Consider the following 14,028-nt stretch of genomic DNA (forward strand, 5'->3'; position numbering starts at 1 on the left):
GTGCTGAATCTACTTCTGCAGTTAAATTACAATTCTGGATTTTTAGATTGTTCAAACATAAGTCCTATCTAACACTTTAAAAACGTGCTGGCAGGCACCAACCAGATGGAAGGGAAGGAAGGAAACAGAGGACCTTCCTGACACAGTAAACCAAGCAAAAATACGGCACACACCTGGAACACGCCCCGAAGCAGCAACAGGACACACGGTCTCCAGCAGCGACCGGACGTCAGGCCACAGATTACATCTCAACAGATTTTACCAAAAACTCTCGCGCAAATCACCTCCTCTGCCCATAAGGCAACGAGTTAGAAATCAAGAACAGAAGGAAAACTGGAATACTCACAAACTGTGGAAATCCAACGGCAGGCTCTTAACCAAGCAACGGGTCAAAGAAGAAATCACAAGGGAAATGAGAAAATACTTAGAAACAAATGAAAATGAAGACACAATATACCCACACGTAGGAGACGCAGTGAAAGCAAATGCTGAGGTGAGGGAAACTTATAGCTACCAACACCAGCATCAAAAACTCTCAACCTAACTCAAATCAACAACCCGACTTTACAAGCTGAGGAAAAAGAACAAATACCAGGGTTAGCAGACAGAAGGAAATAAGGACAGAAAAACAGAGAAAATCAATGAAACTAAAAGTTGGTTCCCTGATAACATCAACAAAATGATCACCTTCAGCTAGGTAGACTAAGAAAAAGAGAATACGCAACTAAAATTGGACATTCTTACCGATTCAACATAAATACAAAGGACTCGTAAGAGCCTACGAACTATGAGCAATGATACGCCAACCACCTGGATACCCTAGATTGAAACGGACAAATTCCCAGAAACACAAGCCTCACCAAGACGAACACACAAAGAAACACAAAATCTGTGACTAGTAAGGAGACTGAACCAAGGATCAACTCTCACAGCAGGGGCGCCTGGGTGGCTCAGTCAGTCGCGTGTCCAACTCTTGATTTTGGCCCAGGTGATGATCTCCCGGTTCGTGAGATCAAGGCCCGCATCAGGCTCCTCACGGACAGCATGGAGGCTGCTCAGGATTCTCTCTCTCTCTGCCCCTCTCCCTGCTCACATTCTCTCTCTGTCTCTCTCAAAATAAATTTAAAAATTTCACTTAAAAAAATCTCACAGCCAAGAAAAGCCCTAGGCCCGATGGCTTCCCTGGTGTATTCTACCAAACATCCAAGGAAGAACTAAGACCAATTCTTCTCAAACTTTTTGAAAAATTGAAGAGGAGGGAGCATTTCCTAACTCATTCTATGAGGTCAGCATGACCCTGAACCAAGGCCAAACAAAGACACTACAAGAGGAGAAAACTACACTGCAATGTCCCTTAAGAACACAGGCAAAAGTCCTCAACAAAATAACAGTAAAATAAACACATTAAAACGCATTCAGCAACACATTAAACGGACCACACACAACGACCAGATGGGATCTCTTCCTGGAGTGCAAGGATGGTTCAACATATGAAAACTGATTGATATAATAGGTCACATCAACAGAATCATGGGGAAAACACACATGACCTTCTCAGTCGATGCATAAAAATCATCTGAGAAAATTCAACACATTTTCGTGATAAAAACTCTAAAAGCTAGCAATAGAAGGACAGTACCACCCCCTAGGCAGAGCCAAATATGAAAACCAACGGCAAATACAGTCAAAGGCGAAAGACTGAAAGCTTTTCCTCTAAGATCAGGAACAAGGCAAGGATAGCAGTTCCTCAAAAATTAAACACAGAATTATCCCATGACCCGGCAATCCCACCTACAGGCATTTGCCCAAAAGAACGGAACGCAAGGTCCTGGAGAGATGTTTGCACACGCAGGCTGACAGCAGAATTATGCACAACAGCTAAAACGTGGAAGCGAGCCGGTACCCGCTGGCGTGAACAGAGAAACCAAGTGTGGTTTATACGTGCAATGGACCATCCCGGCCTCGGAAAGGAGGGAAAGGCTGATACCCGCCACCACGTGGAGGGACCTTGAGGACACTGTGTTCAGTGAAGTGAGCCAGGCACAAAAAGCAAATACTGTCTGATTCCACTTACATGAGGACTTAAGGAGTGGTTAAATTCATAGACACAGATGATGGCTGCCAGGAGCCGGAGGCAGGGGAATGGGGATTAGTGTTTAATGGGAACAGAGTTTCAATTTTACAAGATGACAACGGTGCCAGCGAGGGGTGGCAATCAGGGTTCCACACGGTTATGAATGATTTACTACCACTGAAACGCACACTTAAGAACGGTTAAGATGGGGGCGCCTGGCTGGCTCAGTCAGTGGGACGCGCGACTTTGGATCTTGGGGTTGTGAGTTCCAGCCCCACCGTGGGTATAGAGATTATTTTTTTTAATGGTTAGGATGGTAAATTTTATGTTATTCTACCACAAGTGTAAAAATTGCAAAAAGTACATTAGCACTGCAAACAAAAAATAAACGATTATGGACAGAGCTCAAACGCACTGGCTGCTAAGCTTACTCAGCTTTACGCTAAAAGGGAAAAGCTGCCATTATCACCAGCGATGGGATTGTTGCTAAGGAGGGACCCCAAAACCTCATCTCACACTCCAACCTCGGGGAATGTTTCTCCTTCTGACGGCTCAAAGTGGTGGCTCATTCTCACCAGGAAACCGTGTGGCCGTGTGAAATCGGGGACCTGCAGAGCAAGGTCGGGCGCTGGCACGGGGAGGGAGGCGGAGGCGGACGCGGACCCCAGGCCGGAACGCAGGGCGGTCCCAGAAGATCGCCCAGGGCGACTCGGGAGGCCCTGCACGGAGAGCAGCCTCGAGAACTGGGCCCGTGCTCAAGGCGCCGACTGCCTACGGCTGGGTTTCCATCCAGCACAAGTCAGAAGCTGTACCTTCTAGAGCACAGTTCATGGCAAGGCTCTCATGGCCCCAGCTCTTAAGGTCAAGGCCAAACGATCTAGAAACAGATGCCCCGTCCACAGTGCAGAGAACTCGGTGAGCCTCAGGCTAGGGAGGCGACAAACCACAGCCCCCCCCTCCCCCTCCCCCGGGTCCCCGTGGGCGTGAGACCCCTGGAGAGACGTTACAGTAACACTGAAAGTTACCAGAGTGCTCGGCGGTTCCCCAGGAGCCCCGGAGCAGGAAACACTGTCACTTCCGAGCGTGGAAGCCGCACGGCTCAGCACACACTGGACAATTAGCCGTGGGCGGGAAGTGAGGAACAGGGTGGCAGAGATGGGAGCGAGAAATCAGGAACAGGGAAGCCAAGGCTTCTCGGTGACGCTAACGCGTGGCAAGGGGGACGCTGGCCCTGGCGGAGGGGCGGCCCCGGGCTCGCGGGCTCTCTCCACCAGGCAGCTCCACAGGCCCGAGTGAGGGGCCCCGAGCTACCCCGTCCTGTGCCTCTGGAGACCTCGCCCCTGTGGGGGGACACCGTGCTTGGGGCCGCTCGTACTTTTCGTGCCTCGAAGCCCACTTTGTGCACGAGGCCCACCTGTCACCGGATGCCTGCAGACCCTTGCCCTACGGATGCCCACTATGCCACAGCCCCGCTTCCCTCCTTCGTAAAGCCTCAAAAATTCATGCAGGCACACACCCCACCCGCACAGGCTCCAGCCCGCCAGAAACGCACTCGCGGGCTCCGTCGGGCGCGGGGGCCGCTGAGCCCCCAGAATGGGGCTGAGACCACGGGGCAGGGGCCTTTCCCGCTGCCCACCCGGCAGCCCTGGCCAGCTCCCGGGATCCCGCCACACACAAGGAGGCGGTTGGCAGAGCAGGGAGGCGCCGAAGCACCGGGGCCGGTCGGAGCGGCAGGACCTTCCTGAGACCCAGCCGCCGGGTGCGACCCAGTAAGGATATCAGGCCAAGCCCGCCGTTCGCTCTCCTTTCCAAAACCGCCTGCACTGCTCAACTCGCAGTCACGGAAACACGCCTGGGGCCACCCGCTGAGGGACCCTCCGGACCGCCCGTTCCCACAGCCGCACAGCCGGGGCGGTCAGTGACCTGCTCGGGGCGCACACAGCCTGTCTCACAAGGTGAGCCGCACGGACTGTCTGCCTCCCTCCCGGGGAGCGGGGAGCGCCGCGCACTCGGGCCTCCAGGACCAGGGGCGGGAGCAGGGACTGACCGCTGGGCTCTGCGTCCTTCCACCCGTGCGGGATGTGATTCCATCCGGTTGTACGCGACGCTCCACCGAGTGCCGTTTCCAGGCCACGGCGGGTGAGCCGTGTGTCCCTGTGTGTGTCCCTGTGTGTGTCCCTGCCCGGGTCTGCGTCATCTTCATCGCAAAAGCCGGCCTCCTGACACTGCAGAATTTACAGCTTCTCCCCGCCGGGCAGCTGTGGGCTCTTTCCAACACACTGGCGCCACCCTCAGAAGGCACCACCTCGCTTCCAGACCGGCCAAGCCGGTTTACCAGCCACTGTGCAAAGGCTGGTGGGTGGGGTTAGGAGTCCACTCAAGAAACGGAGGGCTTCTGGGCTTGAGGAAGGTACACGAACCTCTCATGCTCTGTCAATCGCTAACTGTTTACCACTCTCCGGGCCAACAGGGTGGCCTTGAAAGGCAGGGAGAGGGTGAAGCTGCCTGGCCCGGAGGAGGAGAGCAGGGGAGCCACACTTCCTGGTGGGACTGGGCCGGCCGGCTGGCTCGGCAAGTGGGAGTGAAGCACTCCACCACCCAGGACCACTCCTTCTAGCTCCCTGTGCCCCCTCCAGCTCCCTGTGCCCCCTCCAGATCCCCGCCTCCATTGAACCAAACTCCTTCCCATTCAACAAGTGCCAGGAATACATCACACGCTTCAAGGAACAAGAGCTTAGAACCCAGCACCAAGTGTTTCCAAACATGCACGAGATGAACGCAAGCTTTTTCACATACACAAGTTTGTTTTAATCGACCTCGTCATTGCGAAACAGAAAAACGCGGTTCCAACGCAGCTCGAGAGAATGCGTGAGAACACTCGGGAACTCTGTCCACGGCCTGTGGTCTGTGTTCACAGAAGACCGCCGAGCAGCCACCACGCCAGAGGGTGCCGTGCAGAACCCTGAGAGTCCGCAGGGCCAGCCCCCCCGCGCTGCCTGGTAGCCTTTGATGAGAACCAAATGCCGCGGACCAGCAAGCAGCGACCGTGGCAGCTGGGATGCGGGGTGCGGGAGCAGTGAAAGGGGGTGCCCCGGCCATCCTCAGGGCCCCCACTCCCACAGAGCCTGCTGCCAGCCTCCGTCCGGCAGGATGCTTCAGATGCCATCTCCGTCACGGCACAGAGTCCCGTCTGCCATACCTGCCCTTCCGTCTGCCTGCTGCCCTTCCCTGTCCCACGTCCTTCCCGCTCATCTCCAGGTATGCCCTTCTCACTGCGCTGATATCAGACCCGCTGGTTACTCCCAGCTACGCTTCCTGAACACTAATGGTGGGGACGGGCGGTGTCAGGGATGAATTTGTAACCAACGTCCCAAATACGAGAGAGAAACAAAAAGGGAAAAATCGTAAAACTCGGTGTTCGTTGTTTTTCTTCAGGAAGGTAACTAGGTTCTCCACTAAGTTCTCCAAAGGGCTCTGGATCCAAAACTGGGCTGTGACCCCACGTGTGGGCCCCACGTGCCAGTGAGCACACCAGGCACCTGAGAACCATGGGAGCGGGTCACACACACATCCCGGAAGCCCAGACCCAGTAGATCTGGGGCTGGGCCTGGAACCTGCACTTCTCAGAAAATTCCCCAGGTTTTTCTGATGAGAAGCCAGGGTTAAAATCCCTCCGTCGCCAACCAAAGAGCCTTCTGCCCTGACAGGCATCGGCATTCAACCCAAAGCACAGCTAGCACAGACGAGCACCTACAGCACCACTGAGAGGCTGGCTCCCCGCAAGGGGACCCCTCCCACCCTGCTCTGTCCTGGGGACCTGCCCTGCTCCCCCAACCCGGTCAAGGACTCTGGAAGACAGGTCCTTGGTCCTAACTTATACAGGATTATACAGCATGGCTCCGGCCCTTCTCTCCCCTGTCCAGTGTGTGACAGTGTGACATCTGTCACCACTGTCCTTTTTCCTGGTGCTTCTCTACACACCAAAGGGTTCCAGTGTGGACATCAAATCATACAGTCACCCTGGTTTTAAGGCAATGGCAGAAGTCACTTTCTGGCCAACACAGTGGCTCAATGTGTCAGACTTCAGCTGATCTTTTCTCACGATCAGCCTTTTGTTTGTCCAATAAAACTCACAGCCTTCCCTGCCCCGTGGCTGCCACAGTTTTTTCCAGAATCTGGATTCAGTACAGCTTCCCTACAGACCATTCTCGTGTATGTCATGCTCTCTCCCAAGAACCTCTGCACCAGCCTGGACCAAGATTTTCTCCGGGCACCTTTTAAGGCCAGTGCCCATCCACCGCTCACCATCAGACAGGCCTGGCCACCCAGGAGCGGCCCAGATGGTTTCCACCGCTGACAGGCCTCAACCCTGGGGACAGCCCCAGACCCTAGCACCCCAGGGACCCAGGGTTTCTTGAACAGACTCCCAGGCACGGTGGGATGAGGCCCAGAAGAGCGCCACGCACACGCCCACCCCCCACCCCCATCAGGCCCCAAGGCTGTGGAGCCAGGGGCCGCTCAGCCAGGATTGATCCCAAAGCCTGGGTCTCCAAACAGCGCCTGCAGGCAGTGCCGCCCGGATCTCAGACGTCTGCTTCTTCAAGACAATCCTTGTTATTTTTTTACCTGTAAGTCTTCTCTACCCCCAATGTGGGGCTCAAACTTACAACCCAAGATGAAGAGTCGCACGCCCTACCGGCTGGCTCAGTCCAGCCGGGCGCCCCAAGACAGCCCTTTGTAAAGGCTTACTTCTACTCTGGCTCAACACAAAGATCACGACATTTGCATAACCTGAAGGTCCAGGTGAGAGACCTGGTTTGGGGTTCTGCCCAACGGCCCCAAGTTCTTTTCTGAGTTTGGAAGGGAGAGGAAGAAATGCCGTCAAGTGCGCAGGCCTGCCCAAGTGGCCATTGATCGCACAGTCCCCAAGGAGAGCTGCGGGTACGGGCCGCACTCCACACCGCGTCTCCCAGTCCGGGCTCGACCCAACCCGGGCGTGACGCGGCTGTCACACCAAGCACTTTGAGAAAAAGAAATGACGGCAGGGACACAAGTTAATCACCGCGTGCGGAAAGCGCATTTAAAGTATCCAAGTGCAACCCAAGATACTAATGCTCTTTATTGATCAGTCAAGTTCACATACTAACTTCCTTTCGGTCTCACTCCGCTACGACTCAACTGTAAAGTGCGCCAAGCTCAGGGGGAAGCTGCACACGTGACAGCGTGCCGAGCACTAAGTCAGGAGTCAGCCTCCACCGGGAGGACATGGCAGTGGCCCCGACCACGCGCTGGCTGTCCCCACGCCCAGGGCCCTCGGCTGAGGTACGGTGTCTCTGTAAGCACAGGACAACCCCACGCGAACAGTCGGAACTTGAAGGCATCCCCGTGACTCATCTCAGCAGAAGGCAGAGCTGCCCACCAAAGATGTCCTGGCTTCGCTTCGAAACCGCATCTGCGCCTGTCTGTGTCACGGCCAACTTCAGCGCTCTCTGGCCGGGACGGAAGGGGCAGCCGAGGGGCACCCGGCACCCGTCATGATACTGGACACTCTCCGTTACATTTGCACAGACAGTCCTCACAGGAGCCTGTGCTGCAGCCACAGACCCCGGACGCGAGAAGAGAGAAGTAACTCTGCCTCCATCGAAGTCAAGGGGCTGCGGCTGGAGCCTGAGGGCCCCCGCCCGCGCTCTCCCTGCTGCCCCCACCGTCTGCGGAATAATTCTTCAACTCTGGAGCGCGTCAGCCACCTGGAGCACCGTCCTCCCGGCTCTCACTCCATGTAAGCCCTACGTGCCTCGTATCCGCCGCAGCCAAACTCCCAGGAAAAGACGAGGCCGTGGCTTTTCAAAGAAATACTAAAGAAACCATTTGTACGAGACAACTAGCCCCGTTTGAAGACAGTACTGAGTGCCTAAAAGGTTGGAAAACTTCCCCACTAAAAAACCAAATGTCCTTTTGTAATCAGCTGAATGTAACAAAATGTTAAAAGTCCAGCCAGCTTTAAGTGCACGTCCAAGCCTCATTTGCTAGCATTTCCTGGAGAGCATGGCTGAGGGCACTAGGATGAAAGTCAAGTGGCACTTTTTAAACATTACAATAACCCCGTTGGTCAAAACGCTAGACAAAACGGGAGTCTGATGCCCCGAAACGCCTCTGAGACAAGGAATGCCCTGGGCGTGCTTCGCGGTAATGCAGCGAGTCTGTTCAGAACTGAATTGCGAGCCACAACGTCAGACCTGCATGGACCTCCATCATCGCCCCGCTCCTACAATTCAGCCTTCCGCACAGTGAACATCAACCACCTTGCTGCCAACGAAGCAACTGGGCAGCAGGTGGGATATTTCAGGAAAAGCTGGGATAGCCAGATGGAGAATTCCTTTATTTCAGTAGGAATAAAATGGTTCTATAAACACTCATGCTCACAAAAAAATGAAAATCTCTCAGGTGCATATGCTGTAAGAAGTACAATTCTGACACACTGTAATACAGCACATGTAGAATGTTCCAGAAGAAAACATTAAGGGGCTATTGTAAACAATAATTTGGGTTTTAAAAGGCCATAGGGAGAGGCGCCTGGGTGGCTCAGTCGTTTGAGCGTCCGACTTCGGCTCAGGTCATGGTCTCATGGTTGATGAGTTCGAGCCTCGAGTCAGGCTCTGTGCTGACAGCTCAGAGCCTGGAACCTGTTTCAGATTTTGTGTGTGCCTCTCTGTCTGCCCCTCCCCCACTCATGCTCTGTCTCTCTCTCTCTCTCTCTCTCTCTGTCAAAGATAAACAAACATTAAAAAAAATTTTTTTTTTTTTAAAAAGGCCATAGGGAGAGGCGCTTTAAGAGTGTAAACTCTGAAGCCAGCCTACTTGGGTTCAAATCCCTGCTCTATTATCCACTACTGTGTGACTCAGAGTAAGTTACCCGCCTCTCCGCTCCGGGGCTCACTCATGGACACATTAAGGATGTCAAACACAGGAATAAAGTGAATATAATAGGCTCGCCAGTCCTGGAAAGACAACCGTTACACAGTATCACCAGCCGAGGTAGGAGCTGTTATTAACACCAAGGGCATGTGACGCAGACAGGAAAAGCAAATCTACCCAGGAGAGTCAGTCCCTGCATGGTCATGTTTTCAGTGACAACACCATGCCAGGCCCCGCGCTGCACAAGGAGGAAGTGGAGCCGGTAAGGTTCCTGTTCTCAACAAGAGGAAAGGGAACTAATAATCTGGAGCACCTCCTATGTGCCGGGGACTTGGGGGTGATGGGGTCGTCTGCTCCTCAGCCCTGCAGGTAAATGACAGGTGGCACAGAGGAAGGAGCTGAGGCTGGGGGAGATGGGAAAACACCACCCAGCAGACGGTCAGCAAGAGCCTTCTACTTGCAGGGACGCCCTCGGGGACACCGTCCTTGCACCAGCCCCCAGGGCTGTCCCTCCCACATCCCCAGTGTGTTGGAGGGGTCAGGCAGCTTGCTGCCTGCATTCCAGAAGTGAAGGAAGCGAGGGAGGCCAGGTCTCCAGGTGTGCCCAGGCAGGCAGTCCCAGAAAAGGGGCTAATGCTGCCGCAGCTGCGGGCCCAGGTGGGCAGCTGGTCCCGGACTGACACTCAGGATACAGACCCGGGACGTGAGCACGGCTTCCCGGGAGGTGACCCTCACACTCAGGAGCACCGGGAACACCGGGCCAGCACCTGGTTTCTCCTCCCGCACACGTGGGGGTACCGACTGGAGACCGCCCCAGGCCCCGTTCTGCGAGGCTGCGCTCGGTAAGTCCGACGGCTTGCGCGGGAGCGGGGAAAGAGGAAACACGTCCGACCTGTGCGACATCGGTGTCCGGTCCAGGGCGCCCCACGGCACGAAGGGCAGCGACGGCTGACACACGGACGGCGAGCCAGGCGCGGGCGCACCAGCCCTCTCACAGGTGGTCGCCCGGACGGCGGGGTCCCCGGCGGGGACGCTGCCCCTCCGCGCGGCCCGCGTGTGCGACCCGGGGCCGCAGCCCAGCCCGCCCCGGCCCGCAGCCCGCGCCCCCGGCCCTCCCGCCGCCCGGCGGGGCGGGCAGGCGAGCCCAGGCCTCCCAGCCCACCCGACCTCCGGCGCCGCGGTTGCCCGGCGACGCGGGGCCTCCGCCGCCGCCCCCCGCCCGCCGCCGCCAACTTTCCTCCCAAGTTTCCCCGGGGCCGCAGGGCTGACGGGCGGGCGGGCGGCGGGGGTCGGGCCGGGGTCGGGCCGGGTCCAGGCCTGGCCGGCGGGTCGGTGAGCACGGGGCTCCCTCTCCCCACCACCACCCCGCCCCGCCGGGCCTCCCGCCCGCCCGACGCCCGCCCGAGCCCCCGGCGACGCGGGGCCGGGGTCCGGGCCGCTCACCTGGACCGCGGTCCCTCAGGCGCCAGCCGAGCCTCGCCGCCCACCCCGCCCCCGCCCCACAGGCCCGCGACCCGCTGACACCGAGGCGGAAGTGCGGCCGGCCGCCAGGCAGACTGACAGCCGGCGCTCTCCACTCGCCGCGCCCGGCGCCGGAGCGTCAGCGGCCGTCCGCCCAATCCGCGCCCGGCCCGAGGGCCGCGCCGGGAGGCGGGACTATGCTAATCATTTGCGGGAGCGGCAACCCCCGTTGCCCCACGGGAGTCCCGCCCGCGCGGAGGAGTGACGCCACGGACAGCCAGTCACAGCAGGCAGAGGCGGGGTTATGCAGATATTGACCCTAGGTGGGTGGGAGAGAGGGAGGAAGGGGCGTGGCTGGACGGGTTGAGTTTACAAACAGCGAGTCAGGTGGCGGGGGTGCTGGGCGGTTGGTGGCTCTGCGCTCAGCTGTTCCCGACCCCCAGGGGACGGGCGGCGGCGGGAGTCCTCCTCTCAAAGCTGTCTTCCTCAGTTCAAACATGTTGCGGGCTCCCCCTTGTCCACCCTCCTTGGCATACCATTCATCGCTCACCAGAATCCTGCGCCAATTTACCCTCCGGCCGTATCCCTGGCAGTTAATTCCCCTGTTTAAAACTCACTAATCTGTAGTGGCTCCGCGATTGAGCCCAGAAGCTCTGGAGTCAGACCCCGAGCTTGCATCCTTATCAGCTGTGTGGTCTTGGGCAAGTTAACTAACCTCTCTGAGCCTATGAGCACCCAGCTTTTCCTTTGCAAACTAGGTTTCTCCCACCCTCATCCCATTTGAATCACAGGTCTGGGTTTGGGTGAGTGGAGTAACAGGAACCAGGCTGGTTGCTCAGAAAGTGATTGATTCAGGGGTGAGCAAGTGACCCTGTCCTGGCCAATGAGGGTCCGCCCTGAGACTTCCGCTGGGGGTCGGAGAGCTCAGGCCAGAAGGAAGGCTGAGGCCAAATGACTCTCCCATCTGCCCACAGACCTCTCCAGAACTGGGCCGGCTGAGAGAAAGACGCTGTCTGGAGCTACTTACTGGGCGTCTTGCCACCGTGAGGGATGTGGCGCCCGGGAATGAGGCCAGCCCAGAGGGAAGCGAGAGCACACGTCCTGGGTCACCTGGAACAGCTACACCCTAAGCAGGCTCTGTCCTAGACTTTTCAGTTACAGGAGCTACTGTATTTTCTTTTCTGCTGAAGCCAGTTTGAGTACAAAGGAATACTGGGTCTTGCACCCCCAACAGTACTGACAGAGTAGTCGTGACCACATGGCACATGGAGACAGTCCCGCTCACGGCCGCCTCTTCCACAAAGCCGGACCCCACCCCCACCGTGCCCCACCCGGCCTCCTGTCCCCCAATGCTGGTCTCCGTGCTGCCGCCTCAGAATGTGATTCCCCATCTCTAGCAAGGAGGAGGTACTGACAGGTCACCCCAGCAGGACTAAGGGTGCCTTGAGGGCAGGGGCCGGCCTCGACTGAGTGGATGGGGTCTCCGGCAGGGGTGGGGCCCAGAGATCCCGTCATCCCCCATCCTAGAGACTGGCCCAGCTCACTGGTGGGCCCTGTCACTGCCGACGTGCTGGGACTGAAAAGGAGCTCTCCCAACCTCTGCTGTAGAGAGAAACCAGGAGGGGGTGGGGCCAAGCCTCCGAAACAAAGGCGTTGCCATGGTTACCCCTGAAGAAACCGACCCCAGCAGAAGAGGGAGGTGTGTGCAGGCCCCCAAGCCAGGACCAGGACAAGGCCTGTTGCCATGGAGATGCTCCAAAGCTTCCCTTGTGGGCCTGGCCAAAGTCCAGTGCAGGGTCCCGAAACCACCACCCCTCATTCGAAGACGGGGCTTTGCGATTCTGACCTAGGGCAAAGGACACGCCCCGAGGGATTCAACCTGCCGGCCCACCCCGTGGCCATGACCTCTGGGGTGAGTGCGGTATCGGGGAGCTAGGGCCAGAGGAGAGGCTGGAATGGACAGAGTCTCCTGTCTGCCCACGGGCCACACCAGGGCTGAGCTTGACCACCTCTGCCCTGGCCTTGGAGTGAGGTAGGGTCTGACCCCAGGTGGGCCCTGCGGCTGGGATATCAGTTTACCCCCTTTTAACAGATGCAATAAACTGAGCTCCAAGGATCAGGTGCTGGTCCTTCCTGGTCCCCGAGGCCAGGACTGAGTGAGAATCCCCTCTTGGCTGATGGCTGGGAGGACGGCACCTGGGACCCAACGCAGGAGCATTTTTCCTGATCTTCAGTAGGTCAAGAGGCCAATTCCAGAGCCAAAATTCTCTAAGAATGGGACAGAAGATGGGAGTGGAAAAGGAGACAGAGGGTTTGGGGCCATGCGATGATGGTGGTGGTGGCTGACATCATCCAGTGGGTGACATGTCTTGTCCAGTTTCATGCCTGCGACGGCCAACCGAGTAGATACCATGTGTGATTCCCACTGTGCAGATGAGCAGACTGAGCCTGTGCTGAGGAAGCGGCCCAGGAGCTTGTCAGAAAGACAGAGACCTGCCCAGACCTCCCCACCGGGTCTGCCCCTGAACCAGATGCCCAGCTGTTCCTGGGTGGCTGGGGCCCTGTGGGACTCCATATGGGTCACCATATCAACTACTGTTGACCTACCCACTGGCGGGGAATTGTCACAGAGTCTCCTCCATCCTGAGCGCTCAGGCCTGGCTTGGCTCCCAGGGTCCCCTCAGGATCCCGGGGGTCCATCCACGTATGCTGGGCTGGTATGTAACTTTCAGGGTGCCTGCTCCTGCAGGAACTGCTCTCCGACCAGGCCAACCCCAAGAGTGTCTGTGTGTCCCTCACCGCCCCAGAACTAGAACCTCCCTGTCCCACGTCCCGCACGAGGCTCAGTTGATATCGTGACCCAGCAGCCCTGTGGGTGGCTGCCCAGCCTCCCCTCAGCAGCTGGCCGACCTGTAGGCCCGGTGCCCGGAAGCCCCAAATGTGTGGGAACGCGTGCCCCTGCTGTGCCGTCAGGAGGCACATTCACACGCACTACCCTCCTGGCTGTCTCCCCGAGAGGACGCAGAACACGGATGATGCCTCCTTCAGATGGGGAAACTGAGGCTCAGGCAGCAGAGCAGGCTGTCCGCTCGCTGCAGAGCCGGCCGGCAGCCAGAGCCACCCCGTAAACCCAACCGGGCTGGGCGTCCAGGAGTGCCGATGCCCGCACTGCTGGCCTGGCCTTTGCCTTGGAAGGGGGCGGGGCGGGGCCCGAGGCTCAGCCCTCTCCCTGCCACCCACGGGCCTTTGCAGAGACACTTTCCGCTCTCTTCTGTGGGATGCTGGGGCGTCTCCTCTGAGGATGCCACCTGGGTGGCCGGAGAGCGCTGGCCACCGCGGCCTGGCCCTGGCCCTCACGTGGCCCAAGCGGATCCTTCCCCATGCAACCTTCTCGTCTCCTCTGCAACGTGACAGCGCTCGGCTTCCCCGTCGTCGGAGGAGGGTATTTTTAGTTTTGAACCCACCACGTGAAGAGAGACAAGTTATCAATAGCAGCGGCAAAGGGCTTTTTCTTTTTTTTCCCCATGGCTTTGGGGCCTGAGCAATCTGCACCCGTTAAATTCTGCCAAAGAAAAAGC

At 57.6% G+C, this 14,028-nt stretch overlaps 1 protein-coding gene and 1 long non-coding RNA gene across 7 annotated transcripts in view; one reads left to right on the top strand and one right to left on the bottom strand.

Annotated features, from left to right (window-relative positions):
• OSBPL2 (oxysterol binding protein like 2) overlaps nucleotides 1-10,565 on the bottom strand; it is a 36,945-nt gene extending 26,380 nt beyond the window's left edge. For 3 of the 5 annotated variants that reach the window (XR_003416281.2, XR_008289008.1, XM_027046532.2), the window contains exon 1: nucleotides 10,433-10,565. The gene's annotated coding sequence lies outside the window, so the exon portion shown is untranslated. Of the gene's footprint in view, nucleotides 1-4,121; nucleotides 4,664-9,881; nucleotides 10,066-10,432 lie in introns of those variants that run through there. The other 2 variants (XM_027046533.2, XM_027046534.2) reach the window with 2 other exon arrangements.
• Nucleotides 9,771-13,721, top strand: LOC113595709 (uncharacterized). Of its 2 annotated transcripts, none has more exons than XR_003416283.2 (2): nucleotides 9,771-9,831; nucleotides 11,425-13,721. It is a non-coding gene; the product is annotated as an uncharacterized LOC113595709 (long non-coding RNA). The 2 variants fall into 2 exon arrangements; XR_008289009.1 differs by lacking the exon at nucleotides 9,771-9,831 and adding an exon at nucleotides 10,368-10,773.
• Nucleotides 13,722-14,028: the final 307 nt, after the last annotated feature.

This window comes from Acinonyx jubatus, chromosome A3 (genome assembly GCF_027475565.1).
Source record: "Acinonyx jubatus isolate Ajub_Pintada_27869175 chromosome A3, VMU_Ajub_asm_v1.0, whole genome shotgun sequence".
NCBI lineage: Eukaryota > Metazoa > Chordata > Mammalia > Carnivora > Felidae > Acinonyx > Acinonyx jubatus.